The 21,142-nt window shown below is 35.7% G+C and overlaps 1 protein-coding gene across 1 annotated transcript in view; it reads left to right on the top strand.

Moving 5' to 3' along the window:
• Window positions 1-5,364: 5,364 nt before the first annotated feature.
• Window positions 5,365-21,142, top strand: part of LOC120414747 (serine/threonine-protein kinase meng-po) — a 96,526-nt gene continuing 80,748 nt past the window's right edge. Inside the window, exon 1 of the mRNA XM_039576063.2 lies at window positions 5,365-6,572. The gene's annotated coding sequence lies outside the window, so the exon portion shown is untranslated. The remainder of the gene's footprint in view (window positions 6,573-21,142) is intronic.

The raw sequence follows: 21,142 nt of genomic DNA, 5'->3' as shown, positions 1-21,142 counted from the left end.
ACAAAAAACAAAAAACAAAAAACAAAAAACAAAAAACAAAAAACAAAAAACAAAAAACAAAAAACAAAAAACAAAAAACAAAAAACAAAAAACAAAAAACAAAAAACAAAAAACAAAAAACAAAAAACAAAAAACAAAAAACAAAAAACAAAAAACAAAAAACAAAAAACAAAAAACAAAAAACAAAAAACAAAAAACAAAAAACAAAAAACAAAAAACAAAAAACAAAAAACAAAAAACAAAAAACAAAAAACAAAAAACAAAAAACAAAAAACAAAAAACAAAAAACAAAAAACAAAAAACAAAAAACAAAAAACAAAAACAAAAAACAAAAAACAAAAAACAAAAAAACAAAAAACAAAAAACAAAAAACAAAAAACAAAAAACAAAAAACAAAAAACAAAAAACAAAAAACAAAAAACAAAAAACAAAAAACAAAAAACAAAAAACAAAAAACAAAAAACAAAAAACAAAAAACAAAAAACAAAAAACAAAAAACAAAAAACAAAAAACAAAAAACAAAAAACAAAAAACAAAAAACAAAAAACAAAAAACAAAAAACAAAAAACAAAAAACAAAAAACAAAAAACAAAAAACAAAAAACAAAAAACAAAAAACAAAAAACAAAAAACAAAAAACAAAAAACAAAAAACAAAAAACAAAAAACAAAAAACAAAAAACAAAAAACAAAAAACAAAAAACAAAAAACAAAAAACAAAAAACAAAAAACAAAAAACAAAAAACAAAAAACAAAAAACAAAAAACAAAAAACAAAAAACAAAAAACAAAAAACAAAAAACAAAAAACAAAAAACAAAAAACAAAAAACAAAAAACAAAAAAACAAAAAACAAAAAACAAAAAAACAAAAAACAAAAAACAAAAAACAAAAAACAAAAAACAAAAAACAAAAAACAAAAAACAAAAAACAAAAAACAAAAAACAAAAAACAAAAAACAAAAAACAAAAAACAAAAAACAAAAAACAAAAAACAAAAAACAAAAAACAAAAAACAAAAAACAAAAAACAAAAAACAAAAAACAAAAAACAAAAAACAAAAAACAAAAAACAAAAAACAAAAAACAAAAAACAAAAAACAAAAAACAAAAAACAAAAAACAAAAAACAAAAAACAAAAAACAAAAAACAAAAAACAAAAAACAAAAAACAAAAAACAAAAAACAAAAAACAAAAAACAAAAAACAAAAAACAAAAAACAAAAAACAAAAAACAAAAAACAAAAACAAAAAACAAAAAACAAAAAACAAAAAACAAAAAACAAAAAACAAAAAACAAAAAACAAAAAACAAAAAACAAAAAACAAAAAACAAAAAACAAAAAACAAAAAACAAAAAACAAAAAACAAAAAACAAAAAACAAAAAACAAAAAACAAAAAGGAAAGCGATTTCGATTATCCGATGGTTTGGACTTGGGATAATCGAATCACAAACAAATTGTTTTTTTTCCGTATTTTTTTCATTTTCTTGTTTTTAACAAAAAAATTGAGCTCTACGACCCAATGTTAGTCAAATTTCAGTAGTTGATTGACTATTAAAAAATAAAATGCATTTTTCCAATATTGCATCACCGCCATTTGGCCGCCATCTTGGATTTCTAATTTTTAAATCATTATAGCGTAGTTCAGGGGTCATACCTAAGCTCGACAATCAAAAATAAGACAATTTTTTTTTTCGTTATTCGATTATCCAAAGTGATTTATTCCGATGCCTCCGGATAATCGAGTCTGGACTGTATCACACTTAAAAAAAACTTTTCGTCGACCTACCAACCGACGTACGATGATATGAGTTTGATATATTGAATAATTGTGAGAATCATTTGAGCAAAAAAAAAAAAATGGGAAATTGGAAATTTCCGGTAAAAATATTTACGAGACTGAAAAATCAAGCCTGGCATATAGAAATTGCCAAAAACCACTAAAAAACCTATTTTTTAACATTTTTTATTTTTAAAACCGCTGTATTTTCACAAGGATTGCACTTGGGACAATGGTCAATATGTAGACTTTTATGCAAAATTGTCTGGGAAATCGATTCGCACTATCGGTCTTTTTTTTTAATTTTGAAGTTTAGACCACTTTCCAAAAAAAAAAAAAAAACTGTTTTAGTAAATGATTTTTGCATTTTTTTAGGAGAGACATACCATCCTGCATTTTTCATCAGTCTTTTTGTACAATCTCTAAAAATCCAAAAAAATCATAGAAGTGGCGTGTATTTTTATTTCAGTGTATTTTTTCAGAAAGTCCGTCCAATTTCCTCCAAGTTTGTCTTTGCACACTTTTTGATGGGTAATTCTCCGCCAACTCACACAACAGTTGCCCCGACCCCTCTTCGATTTGCGTGAAACTTTGTCCTAAGGGGTAACTTTTGTCCCTGATCACGAATCCAAGGTCCGTTTTTTGATATTGTGAATACAGACAAAAATCAAATTTCGAGCGCATCTGCCAAGGCCACCACTTATCACTCGCGAAACAATTTAATGGGATCCCTTTTTGAGTGTAGAATGTTTGTGCTGTCATCTGTCACAAAAAAAAGCAGCCGCAACAAAAACAAACGTGATTCTTGAAACAACATTTGGAATCTTTTTTTTTTCAACAAAGGGTACGTTTCACAGTATTTTTGATAATTCGAGCTTAAATTTGTTACTAATACCATCAGTTTTTGTTCATTTCCAGAATAGACAGTGCCGAGGAACAGCAGGAGATGGAGTACGACGATTATGAGGAGAAGGAATACCTCCGGGATCCCGTTGACATAGATTATGATCCGTTTGCAGACGAACGCGTCGATACCGAATCGACAGACTGCGGCAAAGACGGAAACGGAAGCGAGGATGACCGAGGAAAGGAAGTTCATGAAGAAGGAGAACCGTCGCAAAATCGATCCCAATTCTTAAGTTCTGAAAATCACCAGACCAGGCATCAAGGACCTTTCATTTGAACGCGTTTTTTGCCAGCGTAATTAAAGAACCAGCGTTGAAAACAGCAGTCCAGTTGCAAGAGAACGATTTCAGTCAGCACCTGGCAACCCAAGTTACGGACAGACGGAACGAACCACGAATGATTGCTTCATTGTGATTTTATCACTCTTATTCTCGAAATAAACTTTGTTTAGTCGTATGTTTTATTTATCGCATCAATTATGGCAAAACAATCAAGCCGAACTTCTTCAGGTTCTTTCCCAAGCCCTTTTTCGATCACAGAAATTCTTGGCCCTGTCCAAGATCCAGACGGAATGAAATCCTCATTGATCTGGTCCCGTTTCTTGCGATTAACACCGCCGGTTGAGTTGACAATTTTGAGCCATTCCCAGATCGCAGATTTAAGCCAGCCTGCGATGAACATTCTGCATTGTCTGATCCTAGTTAATAAAATGTTTTATTTGAGATTTCAACTAATTTTGAGTAAAAAACTTAATAACGTAGCGAAAATTCAAAGTCGAACAACCAAAACATTGCCGAGAAAAGTCAAATCTGATCGGCTACACGCTAACAGGGAAATACTCAAATTAAGTTTGACATTTCGACAGAGAAACTGCGCAACAGATTTTTTTGCGGAACAGATCTGTTGCGCACTTCGGTTTGGTGGAATAAAGACAATATCTCGTGACGAAGGGGCGGTACGACCTCTTCCATTTTTGAACATGCGAAAAAAGAGGTGTTTTTCAATAATTTGCAGCCTGAAACGGTGATGAGATAGAAATTTGGAGTCAAAGGGACTTTTATGTAAAAACCATCCACATTAACGACCCCCGGGTCTTTTGTGGTCTCTATTGCAAAAGTTTCTGCTCGAACATAGGAGTCCGATGGCTTGAATGGAGAGAGCACCCAAACCTCTTTCTACTCCAAGGAACCTTCCACCCCAGTGTTTGAACTGACGACCTTTGGATTGCGAGTCCAACCGCCACCAGCGATTCCACCGGAGTAGGCTTGGTTTGGTGTGTTGTTTGTACTTATGGCATGGAGACGACTCCTACACCTGGAATGACTTAACGGCCTAACAACCAAGGCCGGGACCGACATTTTACTTCCTCATCCGATGGAAGGTTGGAGCAGATGGGAATCGAACCCAGAATCATCCGCTTACAAAGCGGACAGCGTAACCATTCGGTCACGCACTGCCGCTGCCAAAGTTGTAGAGCAGACAATTACAAAATTCTTAACACATAGACATAAGGGGTTCACGAGTTTTTGCGATTTTACGAAAAAAAGTTTTGAAAATGTTGGTCGTCGTTGATCATGGCCGTTTATGGTCACCCGCGACAGACACGGACGACGAAACAAAAAACAAAAAGAAACGCAAAAAGTAACTTTTTCAAAAAAAATTTTTCGTAGAATCGCGATAACTCGTGATGTTTATAAGCAAACCCTTATGTCTACATATTAAAAATTTTGTAATTGTCTGCTCTACAACTTTGTTCAACATTGTTACACTCTAAAAAATAACCCTGCAAAGTTAGAAAAAACACGAAATTTTAAAATGAAAAATTTTGTTCTAAATGAAAAAATGATCCTTCTGGGTCAATGTTGATTCGAAAAGACCATTAAAATTCCCTTAAAATTACATGTTCCAAATTTTTGACCCTGATACGATGCAATGGATTCGAGATACAGTAATTTTAAAATTACAAAATACAAAAATATTTAAATAACTTGCGTGCTTCTCAATTTTTTATTTTCGAGTACATTTGGCTCCATATACGCCGTTTACACAAAAATGGCTTATATAGGCCTAGGATAACATGTCTACAAACTTTCATTGAAATCGGAGAGGGTCGAGTACGAAACTATTGGCACTACGCCCCCCGGGGCATGGCCTTCCTCTAACGTGGGATTTCTGCTCCAGCGCCTCTGACGAGACAGGAGAAACCGGGACCGACGTTTTACTTCACCATCCGATAGAAGCTCAGTGGATAAGGCGGGAATCGAACCCGCGTCTCATAGCATCATCGGGATCGGCAGCCGAAGCCGCTACCCCTGCGCCACGAGACCCACTTCAAAAGTACAAAAGTACTAAAAAAATCCTGATTTGAGCTGGAATTGCTCAATTATTAAATTGACCAAATTTTCCATTTGCTCATCTCACTGTTCCACCCGCGTGAGAGTTGGAAAAACAGTTCCACCACAAGCGCAAAAAGCTCACCAACACATCCCCACATTCCCCACACAGACTGGAGGATCGTCTCAGGTCAGCAACGCGGAACCAACCACCGCCGAAAATATACACAAAAACATCTCCGCCCGAAGGCAAACTTCGTCGTCGTCGTCGTCGGTCCCGCACAATCATCTGTGTGCAGCAGCGACGTCGCGACGTCGGGTCGGCTCAGCATCAGGCTTGGCGTCGTCTTCGTCGTCGTTTCAGTTTCAGTTTCAGTTGGACTGGCGTCGAGTTTGAAAGCTCTTTTTCTCTTGTTTGGAAAAGCCGGCACTTTTTCCTTGCGTTTGAGATTTTCCCTTCAGTTTTTCCCGCCACTTTGCTTCGGGCTGTTGGTGCTGCTGTGAAAAATCGTTCAGAATTTGCGCGTTTTGAGAACGTCGGCGTGACGCAGATTTGGCGAATTTCAAGTGTGAGAAGGTTGCAGCATTCGACAGAGTATTCGAAGTTTGTGTCTGGCCTCTGGTGACAGTAATTGATTGGGGATTTTTTGTGACGACGAGAGAAAAACCGCCAAATTGGTTGCGGTTGACCACCCCCCGAAGGCAAGTCAAAGTGGTTTAGCCGAATTTTCGCAAATTGGTCATTGAAGTGAAATTCAAAGAACTCGAAACGTAAAACCGAAGAAAAAAAAACGAAACAAAGTTCAATTGAAATTGAAGCTCGTTCAAGTGGCAAAATGTAACTTTTCAGCGTCGAACAAAGCAAGAAGAGAGCAAAATAAATCGAAACATCAAAAGTGTTTTTTTGCCGTAAGGTGAAATTTTCTTTTCCGCTGGAAATAGCTGAACGAGAAGAATTCTCACGGCATCGAAACAACAAAAACCGAATAAAAAGTTACCAGGAAAGAGAAAAACAGGAAGCAAAAATGTCGCCAAAGTTTGCTCGTGGTCCGACGGCGGCGTCAACGACAGCGGAGGTGAAAATTCGAGCGTAATTCCGCGGAAAGTCGCAACGGTTTTTCCAAGTGCGAAAATATCCCCCGTGGGCGCGTGCACAGCAAACACCACCAGGAATTCACCGAGCCACGTGTTGGATTGTTTTGGATTACGGGGATTTTGGAGAAAGTTTGTGTTTCGAGGAAAGCTGATTGTAAAATTTAGTGTTAAACTTATGTGAATGAAAATAAACCTCGTTTGCTCACGAAAATCAAGTGTCAAATTAGAGAAATATTAGTGAAGTTAAAAAAAGTAGCGTAATTGTGTAACCAGTGTCATCCTCAAGTGTCAACTAACGACGTACCCGAAACATATTCATCTTTTGATACAATAAACACCTTTATAGTACCGGCAATAACCACGTGTAGAACAACAGGAGGGCTTCCAGTGAACGAGAAAGAAAAGAAAGAGCGGGCAGATCACGACAAAAAAGCAATACTTGTGGGATATATTCAAACTTTAGGTGAGTATTGAAGCTTTAAATTACTTTAAAAAATAAAATGATTGTGCAAGTGGTATTTGCAAACATTTTTTTCATCATTTTCTACCAAGTTTAAGTTTGCCGACGGCTGTAAAAAAGAGTAAAGTCTCATTAATTTTTTTAGCATATCATCAACTTTTTTTTATTACATTGCCTTGAACCTTAATTGATTAAAGTTAAAAGTTCTTGAAAGTATTCAAATTTTCTAAAATCCAGCTGAATGACTTTATTTTATTTTTTACTGTAGTTGAACCCCAATAAATGTCCCCAAAAATCACTTTCTATTCATGTTTTGGACGATTTCCAAAGAATTCTGAATAGTTTGATGAACATTAATAAAATTTTCTTATTGTTGCTCATGAACTCAAAAGAGAACAATGAGACAGCTTAGGATTCTGCCCAAGTAACATTTTTTCCCAGGAGTTCTACAAGAGCTCTTCAAGATAGCTACAGTATAGCAGTTTGGACCGCGGTAGGATAAAATTCTCTTCAAGTACTCTTCCAAACTCCTGAAGAAGTTTTGAAGAGAATTTTATCCTACCGCGGTCCAAACTGCTATGCTGTAGCTATCTTGAAGAGCTCTTGTAGAACTCCTGGAAAAAAAGTTACTTGGGTGGGCATATCCTAAATTTTGATCAAATCAAATGAAGGATATTACAGACCTTTTTTTTATTGTCGAGCTTTTAAGGATGATCCCTCAAATACGATAAAGTAGGAATAAAGTTGCGATGAAATATTGCAAAACGCATATTGTAATTAAATAGATAATTATCTATTAAAATTTTACTGAAATGTGGGAATTCGAATTTGATGTTAAAAGTTTAAAAAACAAAAACATACAATATATTTTAATAACAGTGGACTCTCTGGCTGTCGATCTTCTCGATATCAATATTGCTCCAGCTGGCAATAAATTTTTCAGTTCCTTCAAATAGATTGCTTTGATTTTTCGTTCTATAATTTGATAAATCCCGCTCTCGAAGGTCCCTTCAATATCGACAACGAGAAAACCACTGTAGTTTACAATCATTTTACAAGTTTTTTTAATGACCATATAAATTTTAAGCATTTTTTTGCTCTTAGATTGTTTGAGGAAAATTTTACGGGGGTGGGAGGAAAGGGGGCCAAACAATTAAAATAAAATTTGCATTGGCCTAAACCAGTGGTTCTCAACCTTTTTTGATCCAAACATCAAAAAATTTAACAGTACATTTTTCACAACATGTTTTTTTACTGCAATCGCAAAAATTTACAAATTTCATGATCTGCTTATGTTTAATATAATACAAAATATCATTGAAAATACTTGTTTTTAACTATATTTTTTAAACAGTTTTTGTGAGAAGAAAATGCCAGTAGTCAGTCAGTAAATAAGTTTTAGAACAAAAATATTTCAGAACTGTCATCTTTCAAACAATATGAGAATTCCGTAAATTGGCTTAAACACTATTTTCTTACTGGAGAAAATGCAATAAACTCACACAAAAAAACAACAGAAAAACAAATTCATTGAAAAACTGGTTTTGTTCGAAAAAGTGGAGAAAAAATCTCCAAATATTCAAAAAACTTTTTAGATATCGAAGCTATGTTTTTGGACATAAAAAAAACATAGAAAGTCGATGTTGCTACTCATCAAAAAAGTTACATTTCCATATTCTAGAAGAAATAGAAAATGTGTAGTATCTGCAACAAGTGGCAAAAAGATTAAGTCGTTCATTTATCTAACGAGGTCCGACGTGTTGGATAACTACGAGGAGCGCAGAAAAAAATTTTGCAACAAGTTCTATACAATTCCGAAAAACACCTTTGAATGGAATTTTAAGTATATTGTTCATGTTTTTAGTCAATTCAACGTTAAAATCAAAACATTACTTTCGATGCAATTACTGAAAAGTACAACATTTCAGCACCCGTTTTAGTGCTGAAAAGTATACATTTCAAGCCCCTGTATAGAAAAAAATCTCTTTTCAATTCTGTTATTTTTAGTAGAGAAAAGTAGGCCGTTCCATCGCATAACAGGTAAAGTAAGTAGTTTGAAGATGAAATTGAAATATTATGTAAGCATTAAAATTTCAATGAAAATGCCAAATTAGAGTTTTAAGTTTTGCGCAAATCTTTAAGAAACATTGGATTTCTATTGCATCCTCATTCCCCCCAAAAATGGAAAAAATTCTAACCCCCAGAGGGTCATGACCGGTTGAGAAACATTGACCTTAACCTAACAATTTAGTTTTAAAATTGATGCATATAAATCAATAAATAAAAATCTTTTAAAATTAATGCAACGTTTTTCAGTTTTGTAATTGAAATTAAATTGTCCTACAATGTTTTCAATTTTTAAGAATATTTGGGTTTGTTTAAAGTATTTTCAATATTAGTGAAATTCGCATTCGCATTCGCATTAGTGAAATTATGCTCCAAAAAATATTTCTAAAAAATAAGTTTGAAGAAATTATGCAGCGTAAAAAATGAGCTTTTTAAAATCGGTTATTGATTTTTGGACGGAGTTTCAACTGACTTGGCCTTATAGGAGTTTTTTTTATTATATGATATGACCTTGCACAAATTGAAAATAGTCTATTTGATTTTTTTTACTGAGAGTTGCCCATTTAGTTCTTTATTTTTTAATCATATTTGAAGTTCATTTTTCCATATTTTGACGCAAAACTAATCGCTTTAAACATCATTACATTTATGCTGATACAAAAAAAAAAATGCAAAAATAGCAATGAATTTATGAAAATATTTTTATCTAAAATTCCGTGTTTTCCGATCTGTATTCTATTATAAAAAATGTGAAAGGTCGGCTCTTTTGGACTTTTTTTTATTGAAATACAAAAATAAACATTACAAATACTGTACAAGTTTTTTTTCCAAACAAAAATTCAAATTTACTGCTATATTATTTTTTTTGCCCCCTGATATTTTGAGAATTTCGAAAGAGGGTGGGGAAAATAAAGTTTGCAATGGCCTTATGTAAAAATAAAAAAGGCAAAAGAATGCGAAAACTTATCTTATTTTTCTCAGTATTCTAGTCTATTTCCAATCCAACACATAAAACACGAACTCGTCCTTAATTTCATCCAAACTGCCGGCAAAGAGCAATTCTCCAACCCGAACGTGCTCCATTATCGAGCATTTGTTTCTGTGTGCAAACACACACACCCACACATAAACACTCCAAAGATAGAGCAATTTTCTTTAATTTCCAAAACACCACGAAAATGAGCTGCCAAAAACGACGATCGACAAAATATTTATCAGCTCAAAATTGAATCAACCGAGTCGGGTCACGTTTTTAGTGGGTCAGAGAAAGAGTCACCTCATTCGTGAGTGTGTGTGTGTGTGTGTGTGTTTTTCCAAGAGAAAGTTTTCTCTCTTGAAGCTATAGATAGCGTGCTGTATGTATCGATAACAGACCAGGGGTTTTCCTCAACTTGGTCGTCGTCGTCGTCGTTTTTCCACACAACAGACAGATAATGAAGTTATTTTTGGATTTCCCAAGTATTGCTGCTGCTGCTACTGGTTTTGCTACTGAAACTGCTGTTTCATCAACGACAATCTGCGACGTGAGGTGAAAATGAGTGACGGGCAGGTCATCGCCGAAGAAAAACTCGCCTTTTTCCGCAAAAACTGTTTTTGGCTCTCTCTCTCTTTATGGACGTCGTAGAGTACATAACATGGCGTCTGTTTTTTTTTGCTGTGATTTATGGTTACAGAAGGAAAAGGTCCAAATTCAATCAACCGTTGTCAATTTTGGACGAAGCCCATAAATTACCTCGAGGAATGAGGAGCTAAATGAATAGACGATACTGCTGGAATTGTTTTCACGAAAAGCTAAACTGTGAAAATTTAATCAGAAATGAAGATTTATGTAATATATTTGACATTTAAGCTTTATATCATAGGAGTTGCTTATTGTATACCTCACAAGTTTAATAAAACTCCCAGAGCTTTTTGTACATGTCACATAATCTCGTAGCGCCGTGATTGCTTGCAGCTTGGGTGGAAAATTATATTCATGATGGAAGCTGAGCCGGGCTGAGAAATTGCCACTGGCAACTCATTATGCACATCATTTCTGTCGCGATACAAACAAAAAAAAAAGGTTAACGGCTATTCTGAACGTGGTACAACAACAGGGAATGAAAATGAGCTATTGGAGGACTTTACGTCTTTGACACGATCCAGAGTTGTGATTTTTTTTTATAATGTTTAGATATTTAGCTTGTTTCATTGTCTGTAATGTGTTTTTTTTTCGTGAAACAATATCGATTTACAGAAGCAACAACATTTTGAGTATTGAGATTGATTATTTAAATGTTAACACAAACTGTAAAATAATGGTGCACAGACCAAAACAAAAGTTTATTTTTCAATTGTAATGCTGAGTTGGTAAAATGTAAAATTTTCTCTTAAATTCATTTTTATACATTTATTTAAAAAAGATAATAGTATAAAGAGTCAAAAAAAGATTCAACAATTTACTGATTAAACTTTTTTGATAATTTGTAATCACGTATTAAGTTGAATTATTTTCAATCACTTGACTTTCAATAACTTGCACGATCACATATAACGGAAATTAACTTGTTCAACAATTTCCGTAACCGTCACATGCTAGTTTATCCTATCCTCTCAAAAACCTCTCTGATTAATGTCCGCCGTATCACTTGATAATCCACTTCTAGCTTAATTAGCCCCCCAAAAAAGCGGTCTGGGAGTTGGTGCGGAGACGGTATACCATGATTGACGATTTGTTTGATTAACATCCCCCGCGGTCGCCGATTCTGTACGTATAGATCGCCAATGCCACGGAGAAAGTGACGGTGGTGGTCCAGACCGTGTCCAAAGCGTTTAATTCTCTGTTGCTAACTTATCCTCCGGTGACCTTCTTCTTGTTATTCTGATTTTACGGTGAAGCACTCAGCTGTTTGAAAAAATGAAAAAATCTAACTTTTGTTGAAAATTGTCAGGGATGAGATTGGGACATACAAAAATGCAGAAATTTGTATGACACAATCTCACCCCCAGACCAAATGTCACCCTCGATTACGGTAGATTGCTAATAATGCCTTAGAAAAAATATTTCGAAATAGGTTCACAAAACTAATCAAATGTGCTCAATGTAATATATTTGATATAAAAAACTTCATTTTAGATTTCAGGTTGATTCAAAATACTTGGAAATTAAAAATGCAAAACAGAAATGTTAGATTTTTATAGGTGATAAGTTCTCTGAGTCTCATGAGACTTTGGACAACGATTATTTTTCGCTTTGGATGAAACTTTGCGTGTACTTTTTCTATGACCAAAGAAGTAATTTTGCATAATTGGTTTGTTCATACAGTTCTCCATTTGATGTTGGCAACCGTCCATACAAAAAAAGCTGTTCAAAAATTCCAAAATCTGTATCTTGAGAACGACTTCTTTTTGATTTGGTGTCTTCAGCAAAGTTTTAGGTATTGCTTAGAACTTAAAAACAAAGTCACACTTAAAAAAATTCTCATGTTTGGATATATTTTAGATGATAAAATACCTTGTTTTGAGCTATGACACAAGTTTCATTTTGCAGTGTTGCCAATTTGTCGAAAAAACCATGAGTTTTAAAATTCGTTGAAAAAAGAGCAGTTCTCTCAAATTTCGGTAATTCGATTTTTTTTTGTATTTTTTAATCCGACTGAAACTTTTTTGGTGCCTTCGGTATGCCCAAAGAAGCCATTTTGCATCAATAGTTCGTTCATATAATTTTCCATACAAAGTTTGCAGCTGTCCATACAAAAATGATATGTAAAAATTTAAAAATCTGTATCTTTTGAAGGATTTTTTTGATCGATTTGGTGTCTTGGGCAAAGTTGTAAGTATGGATACGGACTACACTGAAAAAAAATGATACACGGTAAAAAAAAAATGGTGATTTTTTATTTAACTTTTTGTCACTAAAACTTGATTTGCAAAAAAAAACTATTTTTATTTTTTTTTTATTTTTTGATATGTTTTAGAGGACATCCAATGCCAACTTTTCAGAAATTTCCAAAATGGGCAAACAATCTTTGACCGAGTTATGATTTTTTGAATCAATACAGATTTTTTCAAAAAATCGAAATATTGATCACAAAAAATTTTCAACTTCATTTTTCGATGTAAAATCGAATTTGCAATAAAAAATACAAAAATTAAAATTCTTAAAAAAAGACCGATTTCGTAAAGAATTGCTCAAAAGTTGTTGAAATAATTGTTATTGGACCTTTTCAAATGTTGAGGCTGATTTGAAAGTTAGGAAAATATTTTTGTTGGAAAGATTGGAAAGTTTTGATTGAAAATTTGATTTAACGTAGAGCTATAAAAAGAGTCAAACATTTTCGAAGTTATCCAACGTTTCACAAAAGTTCTGACGTTTCCGAAAAATTGGCAACACTGGCACTGCATTTTGACCAAATTGTGCCATAGGTAGAAAGATAGCTTGTGGTTTGGTTGAGCGTTTTAGCAGAATGCATTACTATGGATACAAAGAGACGAGTTGTTCCTTTTAATTCCGCTATATGTATTAGGGTGGGTACGTTTTTCAAAAAGTTCTCGGATCAAGTTTTAGTATGGTTCTTCTTGTAGGGCATGCCCATAAAGACTTTCATGCCAAATATCAGCTCATTTGGTTGTAAACTGGCTGCGCGCATCAGGGTTAAAGTTTACATGGGAATTACTATGGGAAATTGGAACTTTTTGTTCAAACGCTCCTACAGGTCTGGAAAAATCACGCGCCACGTGGGTGAGAAACGGCTGGAATATTTAATTGCAAACCTTCTTTTAACTAGAAAATGATCATTTCGAATAATCCTGATATTATTTAGTCGAATTCAGAATCTTTGCATAGCAAATTTGTATTTTTTTGCAAATATTTCAACCACGTGGTAGCTATCTGACATATGGCGTCGCGGTGTTCATCAAGCTTTCATAGCATGCTAAGGAAAATTTGATGCTTTTTGAGGGAAAACCGTTGATTCCGGAGACATCAGATTGTTTGCCGATGCGCCAGGTCTAGGGACAACGAATCCATATGCTCTCTACGGGAAAAGTGTTCTCCAGACCATTCCCCATAGGCCTGACCATACCAGAAGTTGGCGCGTGATTTTCCCAGACCTGTAGGAGCGTTTGAACAAAAAGTACCAATTTCCCATAGTAATTTCCATGTAAACTTTAACCCTGATGCGCGCAGCCAGTTTACAACCAAATGAGCTGATATTTGGCATGAAAGTCCCTATGGGCATGCCCTACAAGGGGAACCATACTAAAACTTGATCCGAGAACTTTTTGAAAAACGTACCCACCCTTATATGTATTCATAGAAAGATAGCATTTTTGTCATCTAAAGCATATCCAGAATTGAGAAATTAAAAAAATGATTTTTGCGCATTTTTTTACCAACTCCACGCGACGCTTACGCAGCCCTGTTGTTTAAATTAAATCAAATTTGGTCAAACGGTCAGTTTGATCGAGTTCCACAATAGGGTTGGGAAAAAGAGCCTGCGGTTTCGCTACCTTTTTCTAAGTAAGTTTAGCATCAACATGTTTAGTAGGGTGCCCAGAATATGGGACTTTGTCTCAAAACCTCGCTCCACAAGCTGAATATTGTTCCTTGAGCTATTTTAAGACTCAGGGCCAAATATGAGCAAAATCGGTCAACATTTACCCATTGATACTCGAAGGTGAAGTTTGTATGGGAAAAATCGAAAAAATGTATGGAAAATCCAATTTTCTTACGGTTTGGTCTGCAGGGTGCGCTACTTCCATCCAAATATTCCCAAAAGTGAGATTCTTATTGAATATTTAATGCTCTACAACTTTGTAGAACACACCAAAGCTGTGAAACTCGATCCTGAAAAGTTATTAGCGATTTAAAAAAAGTCCATTTTTGCATGAAAAACATTTTTTTCACCAGCTTTAGGCTTGGGTATTAATGGGTTAATCTCATCCAATTTCGCTCAAAATTTACATAGATGCTTAAAATAACCTAAAAACCCGTTTTCCGCTTGTGGAGCAGGGGGTCATTTTTTCTGGGCACCCTAAATGTTTAGCCTGCCCTGGTAGAATTGGTTTTAGTTCCCTATAATCAATTTCCTGGACTGGACAATAGGGCGTCCAAAAAAAAAAAAAAATGAAAAGTTGTCAAATCTTTGGTGCTTACCCCTAGAATGATAGGTTAGGATGTCAGGAACAATGTTTCCATACAACAAAAAAAAAAATCCCAAAAATGGTTTACAACTCGCGCGTGGAGCTTGAATGAAAAAAGTGCATTTTTCGAGTATTTTTCAGAAATGCGCGTAACAATCATACTAAAGTCATTCAAATTTGGTCGCCTTGGGCTTCACGTTATAGTTTAATGTCTCCTGAAAAATTTCCTATACAGACATAGTCCATAAAAGCTTGTGTTTGAGCATGGCAGAGCGTTTTAGGGAGAAAAAAATGTATTTTTTACTTTAAAAATTTCAAAAATCGCTCCCCAAAACTAGCCAGAACTAATGCATGCAGCTTCTAGGGAATTTTATGGAGAATATTTGGCTTTTCAATTCAATTTATGTCCACGCAAAGCCGAGATATTTGCATTTCAGTGAACAAAAAGTGACGAGTTTTCAAAATTCTCAGTATAAATACAGTGGACTCTCTGGCTGTCGATCTTCTCGATATCAATATTGCTCCAGCTGTCAATAAATTTTTCAGTCTAGATTGCTTTGATTTTTCGTTCTATAATTTGATAACTCCCGCTCTCGACGGTCCCTTCAATATTGAAAACGAGAGAGTCCACTGTATAAGCGTTTTTAGCATAAAACATTAGCTACTATGATTACAAACGGGATGGCATATATTTTGGATATTTTTATTTTGCTCGCTCAAAAGCGATATTTGTTTTGAAACAACATGAGATTTTCTCAAAATGTGACGTTGTTATGTTAAATTTTATAACAAATAACCTCGATGAAGACCGAAAAACGATCCGAGTTAAACCTGAAAAGTTATTAGCGATTTAAAGCATACGTGTTTGTATGAAAAGATTTTTTTCATCGGCTTTAGCGATATATAGGTACCCTTTACTTTAAACCCTTTACCCTTAAACCTTAGACGATTTGGCTCAAAATTGGCACAATTACTTATTTTTGTGTAAAGACCAGAAACTATAACATTTTCGTAGTCTTTAGAAAACAAATACTTTAGTGTGTTTTAAGCACCTGAGTATAGATCCCATCAACTAAGCTAGTCAGCAGTGGTTCAACTTTTCCAAAATCTATGGGAAAAAGTTTTCCTTGCCTTACAGGCGCTCTCTTAATTAAACATGAAGGATTGAATGAAATATCTGCGGTGTTCACCGCCGCCAGGCCAGGGTATCATGTTAGGTTATTTTTCTTCCAACGCCGATTTTCCCCCAGCATTTTTTCCCTACCATCCCCCTGGAAAATCACCCAACACCAAATTTTATGGCTTGTTGATTTAATTTTAACTTTTTATGTTTTTCTTTCGGATTTCCCTGTACTCGTTCGACACGCTGCGTTGGCCCGTCTGGGTCGTCGTGGAAATTTTGGAAAGTTAAACCACTGCCGCTGCTGCTACTGCTAACGAGGTGGTGGAAAAACATTGCCACACGCGACACAAAGGAGGGGGAGCGGGAAAGCTTCTTAACACGACAATTACCAGGGTCACGGCCGACGAACGTCGAGTCGCCATGATTTAGCGAGTGACTAACTTCGCCGGAGTGAGAGAGGAGTATTTATTGCAACGGGATAAGATAAACTTTGTGGCCCACTTGAGGTTTGCCAGCCGTAACCGTTTGGGTGGGTTTTTGGGGTGGGGGAGAGGAAAAAAGTGTGTGTTTTTCCGCCTACACGTAATTTGTTGCAAATTTTACTACAGCTTTTTTGTTTACCGCTGGGATGCAGACTGTTGATATCGCATTTCAAATAGGAATGATTTAGTATGGTGGTACTGGGTTCGAAATGCAAAACAAGTTTTGTTTTCGTCGCTGTTTTCACTGGTTGATTTTGAATTTTTGAAAAAAAAATCCTGGTTCAACTTCACAACAAAATTTCTTGAATATGAAGACTTTTTGGGTATTGTTAACGATGCCTGAGTACCAATACTATGGAGAAGACTTAAAAATCCGCGATGTGGTTACTAGAATGTAACAACAAAGAGTTTTTGGACAGGCATTCATGCGTTCTTCTCAAGTATTGATTCTTAAATAACGATTTGATTAAACTATAATCAAGCAAAAATATATATGTTGCAACTTGCAGCCTTCTAGTGAAGCACTACACATTCCAAAGGGGAATAATACACCGTTTTCAACCATCTTAACCGCCCAGCAGACGATTAACCAGACGGTTTGTTTACGGTGCAATGAATCTCCTTCACGCGTAAGCGCCTCGACCGGGCCAAGTCAGTTCGGTTGCGATACAGTCCATGAATCACTTCAATTCAACTTTTGCCACCGATGTTTACCCCAACCGAAGGCGCACCGCAGCCCGGGTTGGCCACAGAGGACACCTACACGGCCCCAGGGACATATAACCGTCGTCGTCGTGATCCAGATTAAGACCGTGAGTTCAGAGATGGATGCTGACCAGATGGAACTCTCGGCGCTGTCGTGTGGCTGCTACAAGTACAAGTACACATGGTCAGCAAATCGGTGCTGCTGAGATGCAAACAATTGGCGCCCACCGGCAAAAAATGTGTATCGCATTGAGCTGGGAATGCGAAATGGACAATTTAAAAGTTATACAACTTTGACGCCCACGCAATTGGAAGAGGAGCGGCAGCGCGTTGATAGGACATTCCGTGAGCGTTTTAAATAGAATTGACACCTCGAATCTGAGGTTGACGGCCATGCGTCTCCATGGAAGACATGGTCGATTCGAAGCTGGAACACCATGCGACTCCATGAATATGTAATCATCGAATTCTACAAAGAGTTGAGAGAATTTCAGACATAAAAAAGTTGCATCAGAATTCCAAAAGTTTGTTCACCTAAAGTACACCCTTAACTTCATTTGTATTCACCGGGTATTCCCGACAAGTTCTCCATCCCCACCTAATATAGACCTGGAGCGTGTGGAACTTTTGGCTTGCGTGTGTAGGAGTCCTCCCCTAATTGGCTGGTTGATGATTTTATCGGGCTCTCCATCAATCTCAGGAACGATTGCGTTACCATGCCGAAGGAAGGAGGTAGAACAACTATTTCGGAACTCGTAACTCAATTCCGGACCCGGTAGTCCATGAACAACATGAAACATTCATGCAGCGTCGGTGTTGCCGGACATATTGAAATTTAGAACCTCGACTAGGCAAAAGTACCCCAATTCGCACACATCCTTGCATCATTTACTCGGGGCTATTTATAAATACGGTACCCATCATATAGCACGAGACGGACACCCCGGTAGAAATGACCGGAGGCAGCAACGTAACAAGGAAAATTGGAATTTCTAGCCGGGATCCGGTGGAACTGACTTTTTGCCACCACCCGGTTGCTCGGTGTGAACGGTGCCAGTGTGATGGAACTCTTGGGCTCGCCAAACTGGGGAGGATGATGGACGCACCTTCACCAAGGACATCGAACCTGGTGGGGGAGGAGTAAGTCACTTGAAATGTTTAAAACTTTCTAATAAAACGTTGGGAACATAATTAAACAGTTATCAATGCACAGAAAAAAAAAACATGGTAATATTACATCTGGAAAGGGGTACATCTTTTATGTCAGAAAAAATGTGTAATTTTACCTCTGAAAATTTTGTAATTTTACCACTATTCTGGTATAATGTCGCATTTTCAGTCTAAATTCGAGGAAAAATTACTTTATAAAAGAGGTAATATTCAATAAAATTACACCTTCCAAATTTATACTTTTTTTTTGCTTTGTGTACAATAGGGTGCCCAGAAAAAATGACCCCCTGCTTCACAAGCGGAAAACAGTTTTTTGGGTTATTTTAAGCATCTGTGCCAATTTTGAGCGAAATTGGTTGAGATTAATCCATTGGTACCCGAGCCTAAAGTTGGTTAAAAAAATGTTTTTTATGCAAAAATGACTTTTTTAAATCACTAATAACTTTTCAGAATCAAGTTTTACAGCTTTGGTATGTTCTACAAAGTTGTAGAATCTCACTTTTGGGAATATTTTGATGGAAAAAGCGCACCGTGCAGACCAAACCGTAAGAAAATTGGGTTTTCCATACATTTTTTCGATTTTTCCCATACAAACTTCACCTTCGAGTATCAATGGGTAAATGTTGACCGATTTTGCTCATATTTGGCCCAGAGTCCTAAAATAGCTCAAGGAACAATATTCACCTTGTGGAGCGAGGTTTTGAGAAAAGTCCCATATTCTGGGCACCCTAGTGTACACCCAAAACTGGGTAGCGCTAGTGGTACCATTTACGGACACAGAGAACTCAGCTCGAGATGAGTGAAAGAATTATTCTCGCGAGGTTCATTTGCAAAAAAAGTTCATCCGTCAAGCAAAAAACCAAAAGTGTCAAATACGGAAATCGAACCCAAGATCTTTGGCAGACTAACCCAATGACTTAACTGCCTCGGCCACCACAGCTTGGCCAAAAAGGAGTGGTCAGTTGTCGTTGTATGACACTTGTTGGAGATTTATTGTTCTAATTAACGAATGAACTAAATTGTTATGGTGGTGTGAGTTGGGAGCATTATTCTCTCGATTTTGGCGCTGAGCCCTCAATAAATTTTGAGGGAACGATTCTCTCGACTCGGAATTTTGGGTGTAGAATGTATCATTCACCTTTCCAAAAAAAACCCGTCCAACTCCAAGCGAAACTTAATTTAAGATACCGTGGAGATTTTTCCTTATCCTTGTTGAAAAAGTGTAGCATCAACAATTCCCGTCTTCCAAATCTCCTATCCTTGTCCCTGGTGAAGATGGGAGCGGCCGCCAATGGACGGATGTCATGGTGTTCAGAATCTGGTTCAGGTGCACTCAAAATTCCGAGTTGAGAGAATCGTTCCCTCAAAATTTATTGAGGGCTAAGCGCCAAATAACAAATGAGTTCATTCGTTAATTAAAACAAGAAAAATCCAACAAGTGTCATACATCGACAACTGACAACTCCTTTTTGGCCAAGCTGTGGTGGCCGAGGTAGAGGGTGACGAGCCGGAAATGCCGGGAAAATTTTCCTGGGAAATCGACTATTTTTGGACCTCTCGATTCCCGGGAAATTCGTTCGAGACTCCCGGGAAATTTTATACTTATAAATATCTCAGATGGATTTTCGGCTTGCAGTCGTTCAAAGCAGCTCAAACACTTATTTGTGTACTTTATCCAACGTTTCGATTTTTATTAAATCATCTTCAGGGAAACTAAAAATTTGGTTTTTGATTTTTCCGTTAATTTTTGTGTGTTATTGTGTGCTCCGAACAACAACGACCAAAAATAGTTAGAAACGACATCTAGGCGAAAAAGAGAATCCCCAAAAGCATTACCAAACCAATACAGTAAGTCTCCACAACACAAATCCTCACACTCCCGATCAAAAATATCGACCAATGAACAAACATTCAATTTTTATAGTTTTCTCGACGCCACAAAACCGACATTTTACAAATTTTACAAAACTGAACCAAGACAACCGAACACCTACGTACGAGTAAGTACACAAACAAACACACAAAAATTAACGGAAAAACCAAAAACCAAATTTTTAGTTTCCCTGAAGATGATTTATTAAAAATCGAAACGTTGGATAAAGTACACAAATAAGTGTTTGAGCTGCTTTGAACGACTGCAAGCCGAAAATCCATCTAAAATTAATAAACACAGTCGAAAAAGTCACATTTTCTTATAAATATCGAAGCAAAATTATATAAACTAATCATAAAATAATTAAAAAAAAATATATTTAAAACATTGGAAGTTAATGTTCGCTGTCCAAGTTCGTATAAACCAATGCATTGCAATGCTTTTCTGATCTTCTTATTCAGAAAGTTTAAAATTTAACTAGGCAAAAATTCCAAAAACTATAATTTAGGGAAGCCAAACAAATTGGACCCCAAAATTTATCTTGATGCATACTTAGCAGTTAAACCCCAGAAATGAAATCTAAAGTTTTTTAAAATTATTTTTATTTATTATTTCTTTTTCAAAATAAGTTCAATTTTCATATCCTCTATCGAGCATACTGCCCATAATTGAAAATTCGGCTATTATGCCAAATCAAGTATTCCGAGAAAAACGCGTTTTAGTGTTTGTCACCAAATCTCCTTCAAGGCAATTTCCCATAAGATTGGCATATTAGCCGTTTGGTTTTTCGCATCGGCAGCCAAGTCTAAACACTATTTCAGTGAAATTCATGTTTCAGAAGATGTGTTGGAACATCCTCTACCACCTTGTGCTAATAACTCGTTTTTGCCAAAAGTGGATATTAGCCGTTTTTTCAATGGTGGGCAGCATAGCGACCCTCATAATCTGTTTTTTTAAAGTCCCTTGGGTAATTTCGCTGTATCAAGGTAATTTTCTTTTTTGATGACAATAAGTCATTTTGTGTTTCAAT

Source organism: Culex pipiens, chromosome 2 (assembly GCF_016801865.2).
Source record: "Culex pipiens pallens isolate TS chromosome 2, TS_CPP_V2, whole genome shotgun sequence".
Taxonomy (NCBI): domain Eukaryota; kingdom Metazoa; phylum Arthropoda; class Insecta; order Diptera; family Culicidae; genus Culex; species Culex pipiens.
This window is presented reverse-complemented; position numbering and strand designations above follow the sequence as displayed.